Source organism: Dasypus novemcinctus, chromosome 7 (assembly GCF_030445035.2).
Source record: "Dasypus novemcinctus isolate mDasNov1 chromosome 7, mDasNov1.1.hap2, whole genome shotgun sequence".
NCBI lineage: Eukaryota > Metazoa > Chordata > Mammalia > Cingulata > Dasypodidae > Dasypus > Dasypus novemcinctus.
In genome coordinates this window covers 81,023,193-81,047,215 of record NC_080679.1, presented here as the reverse complement: position 1 = coordinate 81,047,215, position 24,023 = coordinate 81,023,193, and the positions used below count along the sequence as shown (strand labels likewise).

Here is a 24,023-nt window from a genome sequence, read left to right as displayed (position 1 = left end):
GCACATAGAAAAGCATAATATTCCTATGATACCCTGAAGAAGCTAATCCCATGACCAGAGCTAAAGGGATATAAACCATTACCTGATTGGAGAAGTGATAGAAGCTTTCCTTTTTGAGAGCCCTAAAGTGTCTGCTGCTTTTTTATGCATTTCATTATTGGAGTCTGAGTTTAGAGGAGTTTTTCTCAGAGAAAACAAATGATACTTTTGTTACTGAGCAAGGGCCTGTTGCCTGATGCACACAGAAGTCAATATTGTGACACCAGGATTTCCAGAAAAGAAACAGTTTTATTGCAAGGCAGCCAAGTAAGGAGACAGGAGGATAAAAGCTCAAATCTGTCTCTCCATGTCTAAAGAGTTTAGGGTTTTTAAGGGATTCAAACAAGGGGAGGTAGACTTGTTATGGAGCAGTGTAAAAGTTAACATAAGATAGCAATTACAATATCAAGTAAAGAAATGAAAATAAGCTAAATTATCGATTACAATAACAAGTAAAGATCACTTAGTTAACATTAGATAACAACTATACTATCAAGCAAAGTAATGGGAAATAAGTTAAAGTAATGATTACAAAAACAAGTAAAGACCACTTAGTGAATATAAGATAACTACAATATCAAGCAAAAAATGGAAATAAGCTAAAATACCTATTACAATTAAAACAGTTATAATCAGTGGTTAGACTGTGGGTCCTAAATTTTCACACAAAGTAAATTTTACCTAACGATTGATAGTGTCTCTGATCTTGTGTCAAGACTTTTGAGCTTAGAATATTTTCCTGCTTTGTCTCTCAGCACAAAGATAAAGGAGGTCCTCTTCTAAAGGCTCCAGGGAAAAAATACAACTGTATCAGAATGTTTCTTTTGTTGCCCTTAGGATCTGAGGAAGTATACACAAGACTAACCAGGAATCCCCATGGTCTGAGGTAGTTGTATAGTTTAGGTCCCACTTCAAAATTTGGTCTACTTAGGGTAAGTCCTGATTCAGCACAACACTGTGAACATAATTAATGCCACTGAAATATACAATTAAAATAGTTGATATGGGAAATTTTGTCTTATATATATTTTACCACCATTTTAAAAAACGGGTTCAACACATTTGTGTGTGACTCATATTCAGACTGAATATTGAAGACTGGCAGGTTTCAGGCTATTGGAGCCTAGATGCTTTCTGACACATCCTCTGTGCCTAATTCTTATATCATCACAGGATCAGTAATAAGAGGTAAAAATTGATATGCCCAACGGTATTACCATGAAAGCCTGGTCAAAATTCTAGAAGTATTATTCTCTTAGGAGAGTTTTCATTGTTGATATTTTTCAAATTTTTGTTGTTGCTTTGAATGTGTTTGAATGTGTTTGAATGTGTGGTTGCATGCCTTAGGTCTTAAATATAATTAATTACCAGAATGGATAGTGACTGTCCAGAACACTGGATTCTTAGCCAATAGAAAAATCTCCGGTATTTACTTGGTTATAACATTGACTAGGAATATGAGATTTTCCCTGGTAACACCCCCTATAGTAACTTGGTTTTGTGAGAGATGTGTGTGTGTACATGTATGTGCATGTGTGTGTGCACATCTACCATTCTCTGTTAGAGAAAAAGGTCATCATAGGCAAAGACTCATTTCTAATAAAACTCATTTAAATGAAAATATGCAGAGTAAATCAAAGATTCTTTTTGTTTCTAAAATGAAAAATTTGTTTACCTGAGTCCCACACTTAAATTTCTGGTTAATTTGAGGGATCCATGATTCTTCACTTATAACCAGTACTTGAGATGATTCTTCAACAGATGATCTGTGGACTATAATTTAAGAACCACTAATATATACTCTTTTACAGTTTTCCTGTGGACTATAATTTAAGAAACACTAATCTATACTCTTTTACAATTTTCCTCCCTGCAGTTTGGTTGATGTTAGGAAGTATACCAGATATAAAAACCAAGTTCATATGCCAAAAAACTGAGTAATTCTTATTGCCCTCATGGTGGTATGGTTGATGGAAGATTGTCCATGAGTCTTAAGTTTGAAAGTGGCACACTAAACAAATTAGAGAGAAAGACACAGGATTAGGAAGTTTTAAAAAAGAATGAAATGTAAATTTTGTAAACAGGGTAAATATTTTCTAAATATTTTCCAAATAGAGCAGTGTACAATATAAAATTGCATCTATATTCAGTGAGTTATTAAAATACATCTGTTCATAATATTTACAATTTTAGGGAAAATTGAAAAATACCCAGGAAGTCTAAAAATTTGGAACTGATTAAGTTAATTAAAATACCTCCAGCCATTATGGAATATTATTTCCATTGCTTTACAGAGTGATAACATATAGGAAGTATCTTAACATTATGTTGTGTCAAAAAAAAAAAAAAAGAATAAAAAATCGTGTGCGTTTGATAAAAATGGTGCTCACTGGGACATAGAAACTGAGAATTGCAGGCAGGAAGTTTATTGGGAAGCTCTCCCAATGGAGGGGGACTGAAAAATATACTTCAGCCCATCCCTGGAGGGTCGTAGGTATGAGGACACAGTCCATCAATAGGCCGGTAAACCAAGTGGGTACAACCTGGGGTCAAAGGGCCAGGGGGAGGTGATCTAGATCTTGGAATTTGGGAGGGGTTGGTGGTGCCTGGGGTAAAGGCCCTTATCTGCCCCAGTTTGTTTATTCTTGGGAGGGGATGGGCTGCCTCCTAGACCCTCAAAGGCAATTTGCTCAATGGATCAGAATGGAGTCAAAGCCTTTTGACCTTTTAATTATTGCAAACCTTATAAAGGGGAAACTCTTAATAGTATGTTTGACATGGTTGTTACCACAAGAAGTATATATGTGTATGTGGGGAAATTCCAGGTGTTTTTAATTATAAACTTAGCTATTATATGGTAACCTATGGGGGAAAAAATCAAATGATATTAGAATCGAAAACTTGGATGAAGTGGATCAATAGTACCCAGAATCTCAAGCTTAGTCAAGATTTTTTGTAGTTAAAAGTAAATAATTTTCAAATCAAAGGTGTTTTGAGATTTTACTACTTACTGAATTCCGTGGTAAACACTCTAAAGGAGTTAACACCCATATATGGCAGATGAGCAGAATTATTTATAGGGCTTACCTCTTCATGATTCAAAGCTATTTTTACAATGATTTATCTATTACAAAATAATAAGACAAGTCAAAGTAATATCACATGCTAGAATATTTAGTGTGGGAAAAAATAGTGAAAAAATTAGAGGTTCAGAGGATTAGGAGAGTTATATGAAGAGGGCTATTTGGAAGGACCTTCTAGAACAAAAACCTCAAAAGCAGTGGTTGGAGGAAAAGTGCTGCAGAACAAAAAGCTTCATTATTATTTTAACAACCTTCAAGTTGTTAAGATGGGAAGAGGTAGAAAAGTGAGACTTTGAAACAGTAAAAGACTACAAGTATGTTGGGATGCCACTTGCCCACCAATAAAATGTGTAGGTTCTCATCATCCATGTGGAATCTAAGCTACCTCTTGATGTAGAGGGTGACTGGACATAACTATCCCAGGGTCCACATGATGGAGGAATAGAGTATGGATTAGAGTGGACTTACTGATGTTCTGCTGGGGAACTATTATGATTAGTAAGGGAAGATATTGTAGTAGTGATGTGGAGAGAATGGCCACAGGGGTTGCTGATAGTAAGGAGATGGAAGAAGAGATATGGTTTGGGAGCATTTTCAGGATTTGGAGTTGTCCTGGGTGGTGCTGCAGGGATGGATGCTGGACATTGTATGTCCTGTCGTGGCCCACTGGGTGGACTGGGGGAGAGTGTGGACCACAATGTGGACCACTGTCCACGTGGTGCAGCAGTGCTCCAGAATGTGTTTGCCAGGTGCAGTGGATGTACGCAATGCTGGAAGAGGTTGTTGATGTGGGAGGGGTGAGGTGGGGGTGGGGGGATAAATGGGAACCTCATATTTTTTGAATGTAACATTTAAAAGAAATAAAGAATAAAAAAAAAAGTTTAAAAAATGTGTACGTTCTATACTCCTTCCCTAGAGGATCAAGATCCTTCCCAGGCTTTTCCAACTAAATTGGAACCTTGCTCTGAGGCAGAGTGCTTTTTGAAAGGAGAGGCTGTTTAGAATTTGGGGATAAAAAGGCAGATTTAGTCTACAAATCAGTTTCTTAAGGTGAGAAGAAGAAAGGTGAGGAAAGCAGGTCAGAATATTCATAGGAGGACAAAAGATATATTATTAACCTTTATATAAGAGGAGTTATAGCTTCCAAAGGACAGTGAATTAATCCTAGAGTAAGCTGAATTTGAACCTTTAAAATAGGTGTGATTGCTTTTCAGAACATGAAATGTGGAAATGAGAGACATTTCAGTGATGGGGGAACCACATCTATGTGAATAAGTTTGCAGAGTATCTTTCATCTGTGGACTCAATTTTGTCTTCAATACAAATGCTGTTGTATAAGTTTAATTCCTCTAGTTCATATTGCCCAAACTGACAGAAAATTATTTTTATCCCATATAGGATCTAGCACTTAGGAGGTCAAAAAATATTTCTTAAATAAAGAAAATACCAATGTGGCCAAAGTCAAGTAGGAGATGAGGCCGTATGGGATTGGTATCCATATTGGGCAGGGCTTCACTTCCAAAAGAAGAACTTTGTTGTGGCCTCTCAGTGATGGTTTCTGAGAAGGATAATGAGAATATAAAATTTGGTTTTGAAGAAGAAAATTAGCCAACAGTGAAGAAGGCATATTAAAAAGAGGAGGAGCAGGGGAAATGTAATTAGTATGCTAATTAGCTAATTATTGTGAGAGGAAACTGGACTAGGTTGCTGGTAATGAAAAGGAAAAGAAGGTAGTGATTAATATAGGGAAGTCTTTCAACCCAATTAGAGCAAAAGTGACTGGGTATCTACTAAGTGACAGTCCCTATTCTAAGACATTGGGATATCAGTGATCAAAATATGTATATTTTATGTCAGAGAAAACCAACAAAAGGAGCAATAAATAATAAACCTAAGTAATAATATATATATAGTGTGTAAGAAGTGGTAAATGTTATAGAAAAATAAAAATTAAACAGAGTAAGCAGAATCAACGATATGGGGCATAAGCAGCAGTTTGCAATATCTATTAAATGGGGGGTCAGAGGGGGTCTCACTGAGATGGGGATATCTGATCATGAAGACTTGAAGAAGGTGAGGAACTGAGCCAGTGCCCTGAGGGAAGAGCATTCCATGTAGAAGTAAAAGGTATAGCAAAGGCCCTAATGTGAGCATGTGCTCAGGATGTTCTATATTTTGAATTAAAATCTATCTTAGGGCAGGATGCTTGGTGTACCAATCAACAGGTACTGAAATGGAGTATTTTGATGCTGTAAAGAAAGCACCTTCCTTCTAGTTCTACATTACGCCCAATTGGATTAATTTTCTAAAGAAAAAAATAAATAGAAGAGTGTTTTAAGCAATCAATTGTGGCCTATGACAATTGTTAAAGTCAGTAAAAGAAACCCTAGTTGTTGAAGGAGTTTGGAGAATTGAGAGGAAAATCAGGCTAGTGTCTATCCTTGAAGCTGTATAAAGATGGTGTTTTAGTTTGCTAAGGGCTGCCAATGAAATGTACCATAAATGGGTTGGCTTTTATAATGGGAATTTATTAGGTTAAAAGCTTACAGTTCTGAGGCTGTGGAAATGTCCAAATCAAGGCATCATCAGAGATGCTGTCTCACTCAAAGTTGGCTGCTGGTGATCCTGGACTCCTCTCTCAGATGGCAAGGCACACAGAGGCATCTGCTTCTCTTCTGGGTCTTGTCTCTACATCTTCAAGCTGCTCCATGGGCCTACTCTCTCGGGGGTCTCTTTCCATGAACTTGTGCTCTGCTGCTTCCAGTCACAGGCTTCCAGGATCTCTCATTATGTCTGAAGTATTTTTTCTATTTGTGACTGCTTTCAGTCCTCTGTTTATAAAGGGCTCCTGAATGAGGTTGGTCATATCTTAAATTAAGATCCAACTTACCAAAAGATCCTACTTATAAAGGGTCCACACTCAATCTAGATTAATTTTATGAACATACTTTCCTGGGGTCCATACAGTTTCAAACTGTAACCCTCTACCCTCTGGACACCAAAAAAAACCATGTTCTTTCCATATGCAAAATACATTCATTCCATCACAATATTTCAAAAAGCCCTGCCATTTCAGTATCAATGCTAAGTATAAAATCTCATCAAAGTCAGTTATAGGCATGCAATCTGTCTTGGGAAATAATTCCCCTTTGGCAGTAGACCTCTGAAACTTACAAAATAAATCATCTGCTTCCAATATACAAAGGAGGGACAATCATAGAATAAATATTTCTATTGCCATAGGGAGAAACTGGAAGGAAAACAGGTCATGGGTCTCAAAACCTGCACGGCATACCCCATTAGATTTCAAAGTCTGAGCATCATCTATAGAACAATAGTATCTTCTCCTCAGGGCCTCATGGGGTGGGAGTCCCACCCCTTCCCAGGACTTGCCCAGGAGCTATCCTCTCGTTTCCACCCTCAACAAGCATCTGGTTCGCCACCTAATGCTGGGTCTCACCCTCCAAGAACACTGAGGTGATGACCACACTCTCCCTAGTCTCTGGGGCACAGACCCAACCCCTGCAGAATAGCAGGGTGGTTACCTAACTCTCCCCAACCCCAGGGAATGTGCTCCACCTTCTCTGAAGCCTGATGTGGAGCACTGTCCCTGAACAACTGGGCAGATGGCCTACCTTCTTCAAATGCAGGGTCAAATTCACCCTTTCCACACCATGGGGTCCATCTTTTGGCCTTAGAAGATGTTTTAATTTGAAATTTCAGCTTCCATGGTTTTGCCCTTGAAGTTGTTTTTCTTCAGTCTCTCCCTTTTCTGTCCCTTTCAGTTCAGGCTAACAGTGGTTTCATTGATAGAGAGCTCACAAAAAACTTGTTAGCTTAGCTTGCAAGAAACAGGAGTCTGAGCCATCTGACAGTAAGACTTTCCACAAATCCTTCTGGATAAGTATATTTCTAATCCTGACTTACAGTGAAAAAAACTGGATCCAGGTACGGTTAAATCCTTATATGAGGCTCTATTGTTGGGGACCCATTGTTTTTCTGAAGCTTGGAATTTCATAGACCATCAATTCCATCAATTTCTGGTTTCTTTGTGACCAGGAGTTCACTTCTCAGCTTATCCCGTTCCTCTTGCATTTTGCTATCTGTTGCTAGAAGAAGCCAGGCCACACTTTCTACATTAGTCTGGAAATCTCGTCAGCTAAATATCCAAGCCTGTCACTTTCAAATTTTGCCTTCCATCTAACATCAGGAATCAATTTTGCCAAGTTCTCTGCCACTTTAAAGCAAGGATCACCTTCTTTCCAGTTTGTGATGATACAGTCATCATTTCTAAGGCCTTATCAGAAGTAACTTTAGGCTCCTTTTTTCTGCTAACAGTCTCTTCAAAGTAATCTAGGCTTTTTCTGTCAAGTATCTCACAATTCTTCTAAAATCTGCCCCTTATCCATTTATAAAATCATTCCAACATTTTTTGGCATTTGCATAGCAGCAGCACCCCACTTCCCTCGTACCAATTTCTGTTTCACTTTGCTAACAATTGGTGGAAGCAATGTACCAGAAATGTGTTGGCTTTTATAATGGGAATTTTGTGTTTTTTTAAGATTTATTTTATTTTTTTATCCCACCCTCCCATCTTGTTGTTTGTGCTTGCTGTCTGCTCTCTATATCTGTTGTGTGCACTGTCTGTTCGTCTTCTCTTTAGGAGGCACCAGGAACTGAACCAGGGACCTCCTATGTGGGAGAGAAGCACTCAATTGCTTGAGCTACCTTAGCTCCCTGGTTTGTTGTGTCTCTTGTTGTCTTTCCTCTTTGTGTCTCTCTTGTTTCATCAGCTTGCCATGCCTGCCTTTCACACCAGCTTGCTGTCTTGCTTATCTTCTCCAGGAGGCAACAGAAACTGAGCCCGGGCCCTCCCATATGGTAACTGGTAGCTAAATCTCTTGAACCACATCCACTTCCTAATAATGGGTATTTATTAAGTTAAAGCTTACAGTGTGAGGCAATGAAAGTGTTTAAATAAGGCATTATCAGAGATGCACAAGGAGGCATCTGCTTCTCTTTCGGGTCTTATGTCTTCATCTTCAAGCTGCTCTATGGGCCTAGCTTCTTGGTGACCTTTTTGTGCCTCTGTACTCCACTCAGTTCCAGCCACAGGCTTCCAGGATCTCCTTCTGTCTGTGAGGCTTTTTTCCTCTGTGTCTCTGCTTTCAGTCCTCTGTTTATAAAGGACTCCAGCAAAAGGATTATTCAAGGTGGGTCTCATCTTCTATTAAGATCCTACTTGCCAAAAGATCCTACTACCACTGGCTCCACACCCACAGGAATATAACTTTGAGAACATATTTTGGAGGTCCATACTGCTTCAAACCATTACAGAAGGCTTGCCTTAAAAAAAAGAAGTTTCAAATGTCCAATTGCAGCAAAAATATTAAGGAGCATAAAGACTGGGAAAACAAAACAAAGGTGGGGTGGGGAGAAGGGACATAGGAGTTAGGGAGAAGGCCACTAATTGTCTAGTTTCAGAGAGTACAGGATTACAAAGTCCCCAAGAGGTCATGTTTCCTATAACAGGCACAAAAATCTGTGCTGTTAAGAATTAGTAGTAGCCTAGCCAGGGACCAAAGTAGACGTATTAGTATTATAGTAATGGAAGAACGTATACAACATTGATATGAAGATAGTGGTTACTAGAAGTTCTGAGGGGGGGAGGGAGGGAAGAATAGGTGGAACATGGAGCATTTTTAGGGCATCAGAATTGTTCTATATGATATAGCAATGGTAGGTACAGGCTATTATACATTTTTTCAAAACTTATAAAACTGTACACTGCAAAGTGCAAACCATAATGTAAACTATAGACCTCGAAAAAAGAAAAGAATTAGTAGTAGGCTAGATGAGAAGTATATTCGTTTTCAACTGTCCGTTACAGATATTTTAATAATGTTGTGAAATCTGTCTATGATAAACATGCTGACACATTTGAAAGACTAACATTAAACGTGTTAAATCTTCAAACTGAAGGTGTGTGCAAATTCAGCTTCCCCTTTGCTCTTTCTGTCTGCTCTGACTGCCTAACAAGGCATACTATTGACATTTGAAGAACTGAGGTCTACATGTGCTTTGGTGGAGTGATATTGCAGTATTGCTCAACTTGCAGAAATTCTCTGGCCTGATCTCAGGTCATCACTAAAGCTCACATTTGATTAGTGTGTCGAGCATTTTTATAGGACACGTTGGTTTTCTGATATCAAAAAGACAACAGAAATACAAATTTATGATAGAATTGGGAGGGGAGTACATCAATATTTGATGACTCTTCAAAAACTCCCTCAGTGGATATTTTTTGTAAGTTTGTAAGAATTAATACTTAGCAATAGCTACTGACTCAATATAGTCTGTCAGAGAGTTAATAAAAATGTGTAAAGACGTCAGGGATTTATAAAATTGGTACAGTCAGCTTAGGTTCCTGCTGTCTCTGCTATGACCTAAAAGCATTTTTTAAAAATACTTTTCTCTGTTACATAAAAAGCTTATAAGGTAAAGTGCTTTTGAAGAAGTGGGAGATTAGACATTTAAACAACTGGATAAACTCCTCCTATAAAGAAGAGTTTGTTTTTGTGGTAAACAAGTTGGGAAACTGTGTTAAAGATGGTATGATAGCTGGTGGGAGTAATTTGGAATTTCAGGATTTGTTGTAAGGGATGTTTTGAGAAAGATCAAATTCTCTTTTATAACTTCATTTGGATTTAAATCAGTGCTCTACTTCTTCCAAGAGTATTTACATTTAAATAGTGAAAGGGGGTGGTGTCTCCATTTAAAATAATTACAAAATAGCCTACTTAGTCTGTATGTAAGGTCGGGAATTTTATAGGTCTTTTTGGACTTTCTGATTGCACTTTATTTTTATTTTTTGCTTCCACTTTATATTATTGCAACATGATGAGATCCTTGTTGCTTTTAACTAACTTGTCTCTTGCTTTCTCAACTTCACAATGAATTGAGCTAAATTTGTTAGCTATGAAAAAAATTTTTTTAAAGATTTTTTATTTATTTCTCTCCCCTTCCCTCCCCCCCCCCAGTTGTCTACTCTCTGTTTCCATTCGCTGTGTGTTCTTCTGTGACTGCCTCTATCCTTATCAGCGGCACCAGGAATCTGTGTTTCTTTTTGTTGCATCATCTTGTGACAGCTCTATGTGCACGCCACCCTGGGCAGCCTGCACTTCTTTTGCACTTGGAGGCTCTCCCCACGGGGTGCACTCCCTGCACGTGGGGCTCCCTTATGCGGTGACACCTCTGTGTGGCAGGGCACTCCTTACATGCATCAGCACTGCACATGGGCCAGCTCCAAATGGGTCAAGGAGGCCCATGGTTTGAACCGCAGACCTCCCATGTGGTAGGCGGACGCCCTATCCATTGGGCCAAGTCCACTTCCCAGCAATGAAAAATTTTAATTGCACTAGTTACATGTTGCTTTAACTATTTACTGTTTGATATTCCCATTGCTATCTTTCAAATGAGGAAATCTTAAAATAATATCTTGGTTTTATATCTGTGGTTTTAAAAAATTACCTTTTTCTCTTAAAGGCATTGGCCCAGAAACAATTCTTTTAAAGGTAGCACGATTGGTTTTATTTCCTGGAAGGGGGAAAACACCAGGCAGAGTAGTATGACAATAATCTAGTATATTTAGTATTATGAGATTCAAGGATTGAGTAGTACAAAGAACTTCTTACTGAAGAAAAACTGGTATATTTTAGTAGATACTTAGAAATAAAAGCTTATTTAAAAGTTATTTTAATTAATCATTGTAATTGCATCAATAATAGAATTCTTAATTTTTATAAGCACAGAACTATGCCTGGGTTTCCCATTCAATATTCCAAAATAAATAAATATTCTTTATAGAATCAGAGTAAGAGAAAATGATGTTTTGTCAAAGAATCTCAAAGCTCTGCAATAAATGATGAAATGAATTATGTCTTCCCTTCCCAATCAAAACAGCACTTCGTGTGGAGGAAATAAGCCAACCAAGTGAGTGGTGGTAGCTAGGCTGGGACTTGGAGCCACCATAGTTAAATGATCTTGTTTATCCAGTGAGATGAACTCTTCAGATATGATCTGAAAACTCTCTCCCTTCTGCTACTAGAATAATTGAAGTAAAATCGTGTGTATGCACATGCTCACATGTGCACATAAAAAAGACAGAGACACAGAGACAGAGCTCAGAGGGAAGTGGAGAGTCCAAGTGGAGGGAGATATTTGATTATCTTTCAAGTCTATAATCTGACAAAGCAATGACTTTGTTGCTTTGGAAACATCATTTCACCTTTTTTGCATCTGAATTTTTCTGAGAAAAACATCCACTTAATGTCACAATTGTCTCACAGGAACAATTTAATAGTTCCTACTAAAAGCCTGTAAGAATTCTCTGGATAGAAGATGCAGTTTTGCAAAGCTGTCCTCAGCTCTGTCAATCTTAATTTAAAGATTGAGAACCTGATGAGTTTATTTATCAAGTCATGAGTTATACAGAGAAAACACAAGAGTAATTCTTTATAACTTGTTTAAAAGTTAGATAAATAATGACCAGGTAATTACAGGGTGACCTTATTCAGTGACACTTCAAAAATATAGCCTAATAGACCCAGTTTTATTTCACCACTTTATATGAGAAGTAATTGGGAAAATTCCCTTGGGGTGCCACTGATATGATATTGCTCTATGAATTGTGGGGTCAGAGATGGCACTCTTCTCTTAGTTGGTATATTAGTCAGGGTTCACTAGGAAAACAGAACCAACAGGAGATATCTGTAAATAGTATGAGATTGTATAAAAAGTGCCTAACGTGATTGTGGGGATGCATGAGTCCAAATTCCATAGGGCAGGCTGCAAGCAAGCCAGGGACTCAGATGAAGGTCCACAATGAGTTCCCCAGGAGATGCTGGCTGTCTGAGGTAGAGATGGTGTTACCAGATTTCATTTAGTTTCTTTGACTATGCTGGAGAAATGAATTTCAAGAGCACATCAGGTGAGTTAGCTCAGTAATTTATTCAGGTAGGGAGGGAAGAGAAATGGGAGAAAATAACAGATCAGGGGTCCCAGGTAGAGAGGAAGGGGTTGAAAAGTGATAAAGTGGGCTGATTTATGGGCTACAATTCCCCATTATAGGTTATAAATCCCCAGGTTTACTTGTGTGGCCACATGGCAGAGGAAGAATGGCAAGAGTGGTACACAGAGGGCAAGAACGGGTCCAGAGGCAAGAGAGTTGGGCATGCTTAGGCCTCACAGTCTGCTTTAGAAACTGTTAATTATTCCACCCCTTTGCTAATGTCAGGAGAGGGGTTTCAGTTGTTTCCTGTTTTGATTGATTACCACACCCATCAATCCCCCAGTGAGTACCCAATGATAAACTCCTTGGGGAATATCTGGGGCTTTTCTTTGCTTCCAGAAGAAGTCTTTGTTCTGGATGGCAGAATCTTGGGGGTAGAGGTCTTCCAGCAGCCATCTTGGGGGTTACTGATGTCCACATGGACTCTCTGCCAGGTTCCAGATCCATCTATTAATTTCCTATCTTACTAGCCTGCTTCAATAAGAATTCTCTCACTGATGGCTGAAATCCTTCCCCTTTTAAGGCCTTCACTAATTGGCTGAGAAGTCACTCATTGCTGACTGCAGTCTCCTCACTTGATTGTAGATGTAATCAGCCATCTATGGAATCAACTCAATGATGATTAAACTCCATGAAATGCCCCTGTATTACAATTAGCCCAGTACTTGCTTGACCAAACAATTAGGTACCATTACCTGACCGAGTTGACATTAGCTTAACCATCACAGGGAGATACATCTTGATATTCTAGTTATATCCCTTCCTAGAGTAAGTAGCTGCAAGCATCCAATAGACTTTGTGCCACCCTAGAACCCCTGACAGAGGCTGACATGTAAGGGAGAAAAGTGCTCATTTTGTGCTCGTTATTAAGGCAAGAGTGTTTGCCCTGGCTACATTTTCATGAGCATCAATAATTCTTGAGTTCATTGATAATACATAGATTTAAAAATGAATACCACTGACCAAATGTTATTGGAACTTTAAATTAACTTGCTGATTTTAACTTACTCCTGGGATGAAAACAGAGAAATCTTTTGAATACTGATTCATAAAAAGAAATTGATCCCAATCAGTTAATTATAGGCTCTTTAAAATCAGTTATAATCACAATCCTTTATTGACATCAAGATTATCATACCATCGAGGATAGTGAGACCATTAACTATAGACTGAATAACAGATTATTCCCCTGGATTGCTGCTAAACTCCTAGAGTAGAACACTAGGATGTGTTTCTAAAATTGACATTTAAGGATCCAGTAAGGGAAACAACTTCATGGTATATTTTAATATATTAATGTGAAATTGTCGTAAAATTGCCCATTTAATTAACTTTTGTAAGGTGTTGTGTGGTAGAAGTAAATAGAAATGGGTTTTTGATTTATAAAAAATAGAAAACGCCTTAAATTGGATATTGAATTCTTGAATGATTTTTATTATGATTGCAGCAAATTTGTATTTTTTTCTGATAACATATCTATTAAATTTTAAATGAAAGCAAATAGAAAAATATTTATTGACTCATAAATCAAATATATATATATTTAATATTACTCTATAATATTAATTAATATTATATGATTTAGCAATACTAATACTTACAATGTCCAGTTGCTATTTTTCATTGTTAAATCTCATTTTCATTTTTCTACTTAAGCTTTTCAATATATTAAAAAATACACTTTCTAATTTTAGCCTGAAGTTCAAACTTAAAACATAGCAATCAAACCAAAATAAAAAGCACCAATACATTTTATTTACTAAACAAAAATGTTTTAAACATTATGAAGTAGTTTATATTTGCCTTTAAGTTGAAATTAAATGTAAAATCAATTTTATCTTTTCCAAATTCTGAAATATTTTGCTCCTAAAAACAATTCTCAGAAATGTTAATTCACACATCTGCAGCAGCAAAAGAATATCAATGAGGCTGAGACACCACTGGGCTGCTCTTGTAGTAATTAAATACCTTGGACTTTACCTTCAAGTACCTGTTTACTTCTTGGCATTAAGCCCTTAAAGTAGTGTTGTCTTTGAGTTGAGTACCTGAATGAGTTACATATAATATTTATGACAAGGCCCTCGAGTCTCATTTCTGCTCTCAACTCTTAAAGCATTATTCCTTTGTAGTTTAAAGTATACTAGTGGAATGAATTTATCTTATCTTTCTATTATATTCCTTTTCTTTTTCTCTAGTAACAAAATCTAAAGATACAGGGTTAGGAGTGGTTTGTTCATTCACCTTTGCGTTAGGCACTGGACAAGGTGTTGAAGGCTTACATTTTACTAAGGGAGATACACATGAAACCAAGGATTTCACTAATAGTTCTAAAGTTGCAATTATGAAAAATGCTGTGTAAAGGAAAGAACAGAGTGACATCAGTGGACATAAGAGTGATTTAATGTAATCAGAGGGATTTGGAATCCCCAGGAGAGAGGCAGGTGAAGGTAAGGGGAACATCCCAGGAAAAGTAACCAGAATGATCTAGGGATATATTCATCAGGAGTTTTCCTAGACAAAACAACAAAACTGTAAGACCACTAATGAATTTGTATAGGATTTTAATTCTTATTATAACATATAGACCATTTCATAATACTTTGCAACCTAAGACTTTTGACATATGCATTCTAAAATTCTTAAATTTTCTCTACACAATCCCTCTTCCTATCCATTCTCGTTGACCAGTTCACCTATTGCAAAAGTTAGTAGATGAGCAGTGAATAGACCTGCTGGGTATTTATGTGTGATTATTTGTGAAGAATTCAGGGATGCTGATCAAGAGCTTCATGACTGCCATGAGGCCTCTCTCCACTTGACTACACTGGTTCCCCAATATTTGCAAATAATAAAAAAGCTTACTGCTACATTGTTACCATGGTTAGGCTCTTTAAACCTCTAATAGCTAACTTAATTTTATGAGATAATGTCAAAATATAGTAGTTTGGCACTAAAAAGTTTTCACAGTGTTTATGATCTCCAACCTACATTTCCGGCATCATTGCCCACTACTTCCCAAACATTAATCCTCTGCTTTGACCAAACTAGTTCATGGGTTCTTCCTGTAATGCACCTTAAGTTATCTCACTTCCAAGAATTTCTCATCATCTAAAATGCCCACACAATTTCTCTTTTTCAAAACCCTACTCATTCTTCGTGATATCATCACTGACTACCTCATTCCACAGTGTTTTTTCTAAATTCCAATTTCAAAAATCATAAAATCTTTCTAATACTATTCCATATTCCTGAATGTCCATCCTACTTTGCAAACACTTAAGAAATTGTGAATGCCTTCATTGTGTTAAATTTTCAAAAGTACATTTTTAGCTTTATTATGTTCATGGTTTCCATTTGCACACAGAGAAGAGATATTCTATCATTTTTATGTTTAAAATTCATCTTTCTAGCTTGTCTTTATATTCTTCAGTCAAGGTACTTTGTTCATATACAGTCCTCAATAAATGCATGTTATGGGATTGATGAAAAAGAACAGAGACTTAGCAATAACTGCAAAGCAATAGAACTGCTGTATCATCACCAGGATTAATATGGTGGATTAATATGCAGTGGGTACAATTCCATAACAGATTAATTGCTACCAATCATGAAGCAGCTGGTCTTGAATTACAATGAAGTTTCTTAACTCTGGGCCAAATCCACAGATTGAGTCTCTACTGTTATTTAGCTGGCCTTATTTATTTTATAGTAATTTCCTGAGACTGTGCAGAACATTGAATTGAAATGGATACAATTTTTTCCTAGAGTCTATATCTTATTGTTATATGTAACTCAAGATTAGATAGTGTATGCAATTATACTTCAATTGTAAAAAATAAGCACTAGCCAGTTTTCAGAATCACAAATCTCAAATTTAAGATGCTGCTTTTTTTTCTGGTTTTATGGTGACTGGTTTCCATGGGAAGATGAATTAAAGGTTTATTTGCTACATATGGATGCCTCTTTTCTCTTGTTCTAGTGATATAGAAGAACAGAAAGAAAATGGCTTATCAGAAGTAGTAGCTTCCATCAATTTCCATCACATAGGTGGTTGATTAATTAAATTATGGTATATCTATGCAACATACTACATTCAACCATAAAAAGGAGTATATATTTCTATATATACTGATATATAGAGATCTCCAAAATATATTAAGTAGATAAAACAGATCAGTGCATGTGATTTGTTATCAGTTGTACCAACATAATTAAAAAGATGGATCTATCCATAAATATCAATAGATCTATCTATATGTGCAAAGAATACATGGAGAAGATTACAGTGAGTTCTTTACTCTGGATGCCTTTGGAGGGGAGGGGAGATAATTGAACAACAGAAATGAGAGGGAAGTTTTTCATTGAATATACTTTGTACCTTCTAAATTTTGAACCATGTGAATATATTAGCTATTTAAAAGTAAATAACATGTCAGTTGTTTCAATGGAAGTAAAATGGGAGGAACAAAGAAAAGGGTAGTTTTCCCTAATTGTGATGAGATAATGAAAATTTACCGAAACCAACAGACTGGTGGCAAACCTATTAGAATCTGAAAGACATCTTCAGAGTACCTCTTCTTGATATTGTTAACATGCAAAAACTGCTTCAAACAATGTCTAGCACAAGAAATATGACTAGAAACAAAGGAAAAAAGAAATGGAAAAAAATCTCATTATTCACTATGGAAAAGCATGGAAGTGTAAATCTAATGTACTTGACCATGAAGCATTCAATCTGCGTGGAGTTTGAGCAAATATTCAAGACAGATGGAAAGCTATGCAGAACTCATCACCTCCCCTCCTTTGCAAGTATGCACTTACAAGTCACATTGCCCCTGATGGTAGTCCATAGGTCTGTCACCTTCCAAATGACGGCTAGCCTTAGAATCTTTCTATATTTTCATGTTGTTCAATGGCATGCCAAATGGTGCAGTGTATAAAGTAGGTATTTAATACCTGTTTAAATCAGTGAATGAATGACTTCAAAGAAAATGAAAGATTTCCTAGAAAGATGATTGAGAACCCAGTTTCATTTTCTAAACCATAAATTGACATCGTAGAAATAGGATTTGTAGTAAAAAAATGAATCCCAAAAATTCTTATGGAAAAGTGTTAAGCAAGAAACTTAATGAGCAGATAGATAAATTTTCAATGAAACTTTGTGGGAGGAGGAGAAAAACAGGATGACAGTTATCATATAAACGCAGTGTATTAGTCAGCCAAAAGGGGTGCTGATGCAAAGTATCAGAACTCTATTGGCTTTCATAAAGGGCATTTATTCGGTAGAGAAGCTTACAGTCACAAGGCCCTAAAGAGTCCAACTCAAACTACCATAAGAGTTACTTTCTCACCCAAAGTTTGTTTCTGCATGTTGCTGCAAGAACACTTTCATCTTAAGGCTCTGTGGGCCCAGCTTCTGATTTCAGCTGTAGGCTGGCGTAAGTCTTGTCTCTCTCCCCAGGGCTCTTTCCCTCCAGGCTCAGCCGCTCTGGTCTCCTTACAAGGACAGCTATAGACTATCAGGCTCATCTCTCTTCCCAGGGCCTCTGCCGTGTCCAGTGAGCTGTCTTATTCCTCTGTGTTCTTCTCCTGTGTGTGTACTTCTGTGTGAAAGTCTGTTTTATCCCCACCAAGAGGGTGGGAACTCAACCCTGCACGCCCTAATGACATGGTTAAATAAAGGCCCTAATCTTGGATTTAAGAATGTAAAAGTGAAACCTCTGAATCTAATACAATCTAATAAGCCCAGGGGAACAGACCACTTTACAAACACAATCCAATATCTATTTTTAGAATTCATAAACAACATCAAACCGCTACACTTAGGAATTCAAATATTTAAGAGCTAGGATTTCTGGAATGTGAATAAGACCTGGAATTTATCAAAATTTTATTTTCCAACATAGAAAGTAAGTCATTGCAAATAAATATTCATAATAAACTAGCATGTGGCATATTAGAAAAAAATAGATAAAGTAACTATATTACTTAGCCTTTAAATTTTGGGTTGGATTTGAATGAGGAAGAAGGTTATTTCAGATAGGGGAGCTCGAACAATTGCATGGGTTTATGTTCTTCTATGGCCTATATTGCAAACATTAAATTTCTTTGATTGGGAGGTAGAATGCATAAAGTGAATGAGGTGAAGATCAGCCTAGAAAGAAAAGGAGGGGCAAGACCATAGAAACCTGTCCTCAGAACAGGACTCTTTAATAAAAAATGGAGAATTATTTTAAAAATTGAGGGTCATGATCATAATCTGCTTTAACAAGACTAATACCAGACTTAAAAATAATGGTAATAGAAAAGTTGAAAAAATAATTATTAAAGGAAAAGAATACATTATTAAAAGAATGTGATTCTGCCACAAGAACAGAAAGGCAGGTCAATGGAACAGAAGAAGAAAATCCAGTAACAGACATTGGTGAATAAGATAAGATAAGGTAGAATAAGATAAAGGTGGAATTTAAAAAGTTTGAATGGATAGATTGTTCATAAATTCTTACAGGAATAAATGCATATTATTTTACAGGAAACATTTACCTTAGTGTACCCTATATCATGTAGCAGTGGCTAACTAACCCTAGGAGAAAGAAAAGGCTTGCAAGGGGTCTATTAGCATGGTTACTGTTGTCATTATTAAAATATTTTTAAATTCATAGCTGTTTTCTTTATGTTTTCTCGATCAGTTGCTACCAACCCTCTATACTCTGATGAAGAAAAAAAAATTTAGGAGTCCTAATAATGAAACTTTGAAAATGACTGGTATGCACCAAAATATGTCCTAAAAAGCATTAACTATTTCAGTGCAAAATTAAATTGCTAAGCATTTAGGAGATAATATAGTTGCATGTTTTCTTAACCTTAACTTAAAAAAGAAAGACACAGGAAAATTTTGTAGAATTTAGTAAATATAAACTAAATTTTCTGTACATCAAGTACATCGAAATAAATTGAAAGGTTGACCTCCTAGAAGACGGTGTTGGAGTAGGGCAGCAAGTCTCAACTCTTTTACAAAACCAATGGAGAAGGGGCAAAAAGCAGTGCACTGCCTAGGGGGTCTGGAGATTAACCATCCAGAAGAAAGTTGGACAGAAAGACAAAAAGGCCAAAGTGAAAACTGTGAGTAACTAGCCCCCACAACTGGTAATGGCACTGATCACCAACTCTCAAAATGTTTAGCCTGGGTAAAACTGTAGCTCATTGTGGCTAATTTAGAGGGAATTGGAGGAGGGGGTGTGTGGTAGAGAATGGAGAGTGTTTCTCTTTGGTGAGTTGGGCCAGGAGAGGCTGTTTTGAATCTCAGCTCTGGCCAGACCATAATCACCAGTGAGTGGATGTTGAAAGAGACACCTCTGTGGAAAGATTTTCTGAAGAATGCCATCTGCTAACAGGCCAGGAAATTTCAAGAAGTGAAAATGCTTCTAGAATCTTTCATGTTCCAGGCCTACTTCATCTAGTCTGCTCCCCATAAGTGGATCTCCAGTCCTATTTTTATAATGTAAGCTGGGCAATCTTGAAGATTTAGAATAAGTTGAATCAAAAATCAAAGAAGAAGGAAACAGACGTGGCTCAACTGATAGAGCATCCGCCTACCATATGGGAGGTACAGAGTTCAAACCCAGGGCCTCCTGACCCATGTGGTGAGCTGGACCATGGGTAGCACTGCCACGCAAGGAGTGCCGTGCCATGCAGGGGTGTCCCAGTGTAGGGGAGCCACACGCACAAGGAGTGCACCCCACACAATAAAAGCACAGCCCGCCCAGGAGTGGTGCCATACACACAGAGAGCTGACGCAACAAGATGATGCAACAAAAAGAGACAAAGATTCCTGGTGCTGCAGAGAATACAAGCAGACACAGAAGAACACACAGTAAATGGACACAGAGAGCAGACAATGGGAGAAAAATAAATAAAATAAATCTTTAAAAAAATATCAAAGAGCCATGAAAAAAAACCACTAGGCAAGAGAGAGAAGTTGGCTATCAGAGTAAATTCACCAACATAATTTGATGCCTAGATATCAGAAAAAATTATAAGTCATTGTATTAATCAGCCAAAGGGTGATGCACAATACCAGAAATTGACTGGTTTTATGAAGGATATTTATTTGGGGAAGGAGCTTACAGATACCAGCCCATAAAGCAAAGTTACTTCCCTCACCAAAGTCTATTTTCATGTGTTGGAGCAAGATGGCTGCTGACATCTGCGAGGGTTCAGGCTTCCTGGGTTCCTCTGGGCTCAGCTCCTTGGTTTTCTCCATAGGGTCAGATGAAGCCTATGAGGCTCTATAGGCTTTGCCTCTCTCCACAAGGTCTGCTATAGACTATTGGGGAAACGGCTCTGTCTCTCTTCCTGGGGCTCAAGCTTCAGCATCAAACTCCAATATTAAAAGTCCCCAACTCTGTCCTTTGTGATGCCTTTTTCTGTGAGTCCCCACCCATCAAAGGGTGGGGGATCTAACACCCTACTGGCACAAGAGGTTTACATAATTAATTAATCACACAAACCTCTGAATCCAATATAATCTAATATGCCCAGAAGAAAAGATCAGTTTACAAACATAATCCAATATTTCTTTTTGGAATTCATCAATAATATCAAACTGCTACAGTCATACTAAGAAGCAGGAATATATGGCCCATCCAAAAGATCAAATAAAATATCCTGAGGAGACATGGATTTAAGACAACACATAATGATGTTCACATAAATCTCCTAAAAAAGATAAAGGATATTAAGAAGTCACTGGATCAGCATAAAGAACAACTTGAAAACCTGCAGAGAAAAGTAACAGAGCTTATGGGAATGATTGGCACAGTGAATGAAATAAAAAATATATTGGAGGTGTACATGACCTGATTTGACTTGATTGAGGACAGAATAAGTAAGCTGGAGGACAGAGCATCTGAACTTGAAAATACAGGAGAAGAGAAAGATAAAAGAATAGAAAAATGGAAAAGGGTCTCAGGAAATTGAATGATAACATCAAACTTAAGAACATACATGTTATAGGTGTCCCAAAAGAGAGAAGAATGAAAAAGGAGCAGAAAACATATTGGAGGAAATAATGACTGAAAAATTCCCAACCCCTATGAAATATATAAATGTCAATATCCAAGAAGGATAACATACCCCAAACAGAATAAACCCAAATAGACCTACTCTGAGACACCTAGTATACAGAATCAAGTGCCAGAAATAAAGAGAGGATTCTAAAAGTCACAAGAGAAAAGCAATGCATCACATACAAGGGAAGCTCAAAAAGATTAAATGAAACCATGGAGTGGTAATATATTTCAGGTTCCAAAAGAGAAACACTGCCAGCCAAGAATTCTGTATCCAGCAAAACTGTTCCTCAAAAATGAAAGTGTGCTTAAAGTCTTCACAGACAAATAAAAACAGAGAGTTTTTATCAAAAGACCATATTTACAAGAGATATGAAGGGAGTTATGTAGGCTGAAAGGAAAAGACAAGGGTAATAGACTTGGAGAAGAGTGTAGAAATGAAGATAATTAGGAAGGGTAACTAAAAGGATAAAAATACACACAATAGTAAGATATGACAATGGAAAGTCAAAGGATAAAATGGATGAAGTAAGTGATGCCTTTATAGTAATAGCACTGAATATTAATGGATTGAAATCATCAATCAAAAGATTTAGGCTGGTAGAATGGATAAAAAAGTATGAGCTATCTATATGCTGTCTTTAAAAGACTCACTTTAGATGCAAGGACATAATCAGGATGAAACTGACAGGTTGGAGAAAGATATTCATTGCAAATAGTAACTAAAAACAATCTGGAGTAGCAATAGATGGTCATCTCTTACTATATTAATAAAAGTGGCAATTCACCAAGATGAGATAACAATCATAAATATTTATGCACATAAGATGGGTGCCCCAAAATAAGCAAGTCACACACTGGCAAAACTGAAGGTAAACAGTAATATTTAGAGACTTCAATACGCCACTGTCAGAATTGGATAGAACATGTGGACAGAGGATAAATAATGAAAAGGAGAGCATAAAAAATATGATAAATGAACTAGACAAAGCAGACATTTATAAAGCATTACACCCCAAAACAGTACACTATACATTATTTTCAAGTACTCATGTATCCTTCTCCAGGATAAACCATATGTTGAATCACAAGACAGGTTTCAATAAATTTTAAAAGATTGAAATTATACAAAACACTTTCTCTGATCATAACGAAATGAAGCTGGGAATCAATAATGGACAGAAAAGGCAAAATTCATAAATATATGGAGATTGAACAACACACTCCTAAAAAATCAGTGGGTCAAAGAAGAAATAGCAAGAGAATTCAGTAAATATCTTGAGACACTTAAAATGAGAACACAACATCTCAAAACCTATGGGACACCACAAAGGCAGTACTGAGAGGGAAATTTATAGCCCTCAATGCTTACCTTGAAAAGAAGAGCTAAAATTGAATATCAACTATACACCTGAAGGACTAGAAAAAGAACAGCAAACTAATCCCAAACCAAGCCAACGGAGAGAAATAGTAAAGATCAGAGCAGAAATAAATGAAATCAAGAACAAAAAACAATAAAGAGAATCAACAAAACCAAACATTGGTTCTTTGAGAAGATCAATGAGTTCAACAAACCCTTAGCTAGACTGACAGAGAAAAAAAGAGAGAAGACGCAAATAAATAAGAAATGAGAGGGGGATCATTTTTACTGACCTCTCAGAAATGAAAGAGTTCATAAGAGAATACTATGAACAAATGTATGCCAAAAAACTAGACAACGTAAAGTAGATGGAAAAATAACTAGAAATGCAAGAACCACCTACACTGATGCTAGAAGAAATAGAAGACAATTTGGCAGTTCCTCAGAAGCTAAGTATAGAACTGCCATATGAATCTGTAATCCCACTACTAGGAATATATTCAAAAGAACTGAAAGCAAGGAACGAACTACCATTTGCACACTGATGTGCATAGTGGCATTGTTCACAATTGCTAAAAGATGGAAACAACCCAGGTATCCATCAACCAATGAATGAATTAAAAAAATGTGGGCGTTACATGATGGAATACTATTCAGCTGTAAGACGATATGAACTTTAGATGCATATAACAACATGGATGAACCTTGAGGACATTATGCTGAATGAAATAAATCAGGCACAAAAGGACAAATATTTTATGGTCTGACTAATGTGAACTAAATACAATGAGTAAATTCATGGAGTTTAACTCTAGAGTATAGGTTACTAGGAATTAGAATGTGGGTTGAGAAGGGGGAGGTGATGCTAAAAGTATACAGAATGTTTAATAAGGGGAATTTTAAATGTGAGGAAATGGTTGATAGTAACACTTTATAGTGAGTATAATCAACATGGCTGATTTATAAATGTAATTGTGGTTGAAAGGGGCAGTCTAGGAAGGTTAATGTCAATTGAAAGAAAGCTAGAGTATAAACTAGAGACTGTAAGAGTGATTTCAGTTGTGAATGATGATTGTGGTTAATAGTACAAATACAATAATGTTCTATTACAAAGTGTTAAGAATATACATGGGAAAAACACAATTAATGCAATGTATATACTATAGTTGATGCTAATATTGTAATATTTTTACAGCAATGGTGAAGAAGGTGCTGTATCAATGTTAAGGATCAGTAATGGGGAGGTCTGGTATTTTTCATTTTGGATTAATGAAAACATTCTAAAGTGGACTGAACTGTTGACAGCACAACTCTGCAATGAAACTGAGTGCCACTGAGTGTATACTTTGGATGCACTGAACAAGACAGAAGACCATATAACATAGCAAACACCAAAGTGAATG

The 24,023-nt window shown here is 36.8% G+C and overlaps 1 protein-coding gene across 5 annotated transcripts in view; it reads left to right on the top strand.

The window, feature by feature from the left end:
* B3GALT1 (beta-1,3-galactosyltransferase 1) overlaps positions 1 to 24,023 on the top strand; it is a 617,370-nt gene that overhangs the window by 187,339 nt on the left and 406,008 nt on the right. The window lies entirely within an intron of this gene.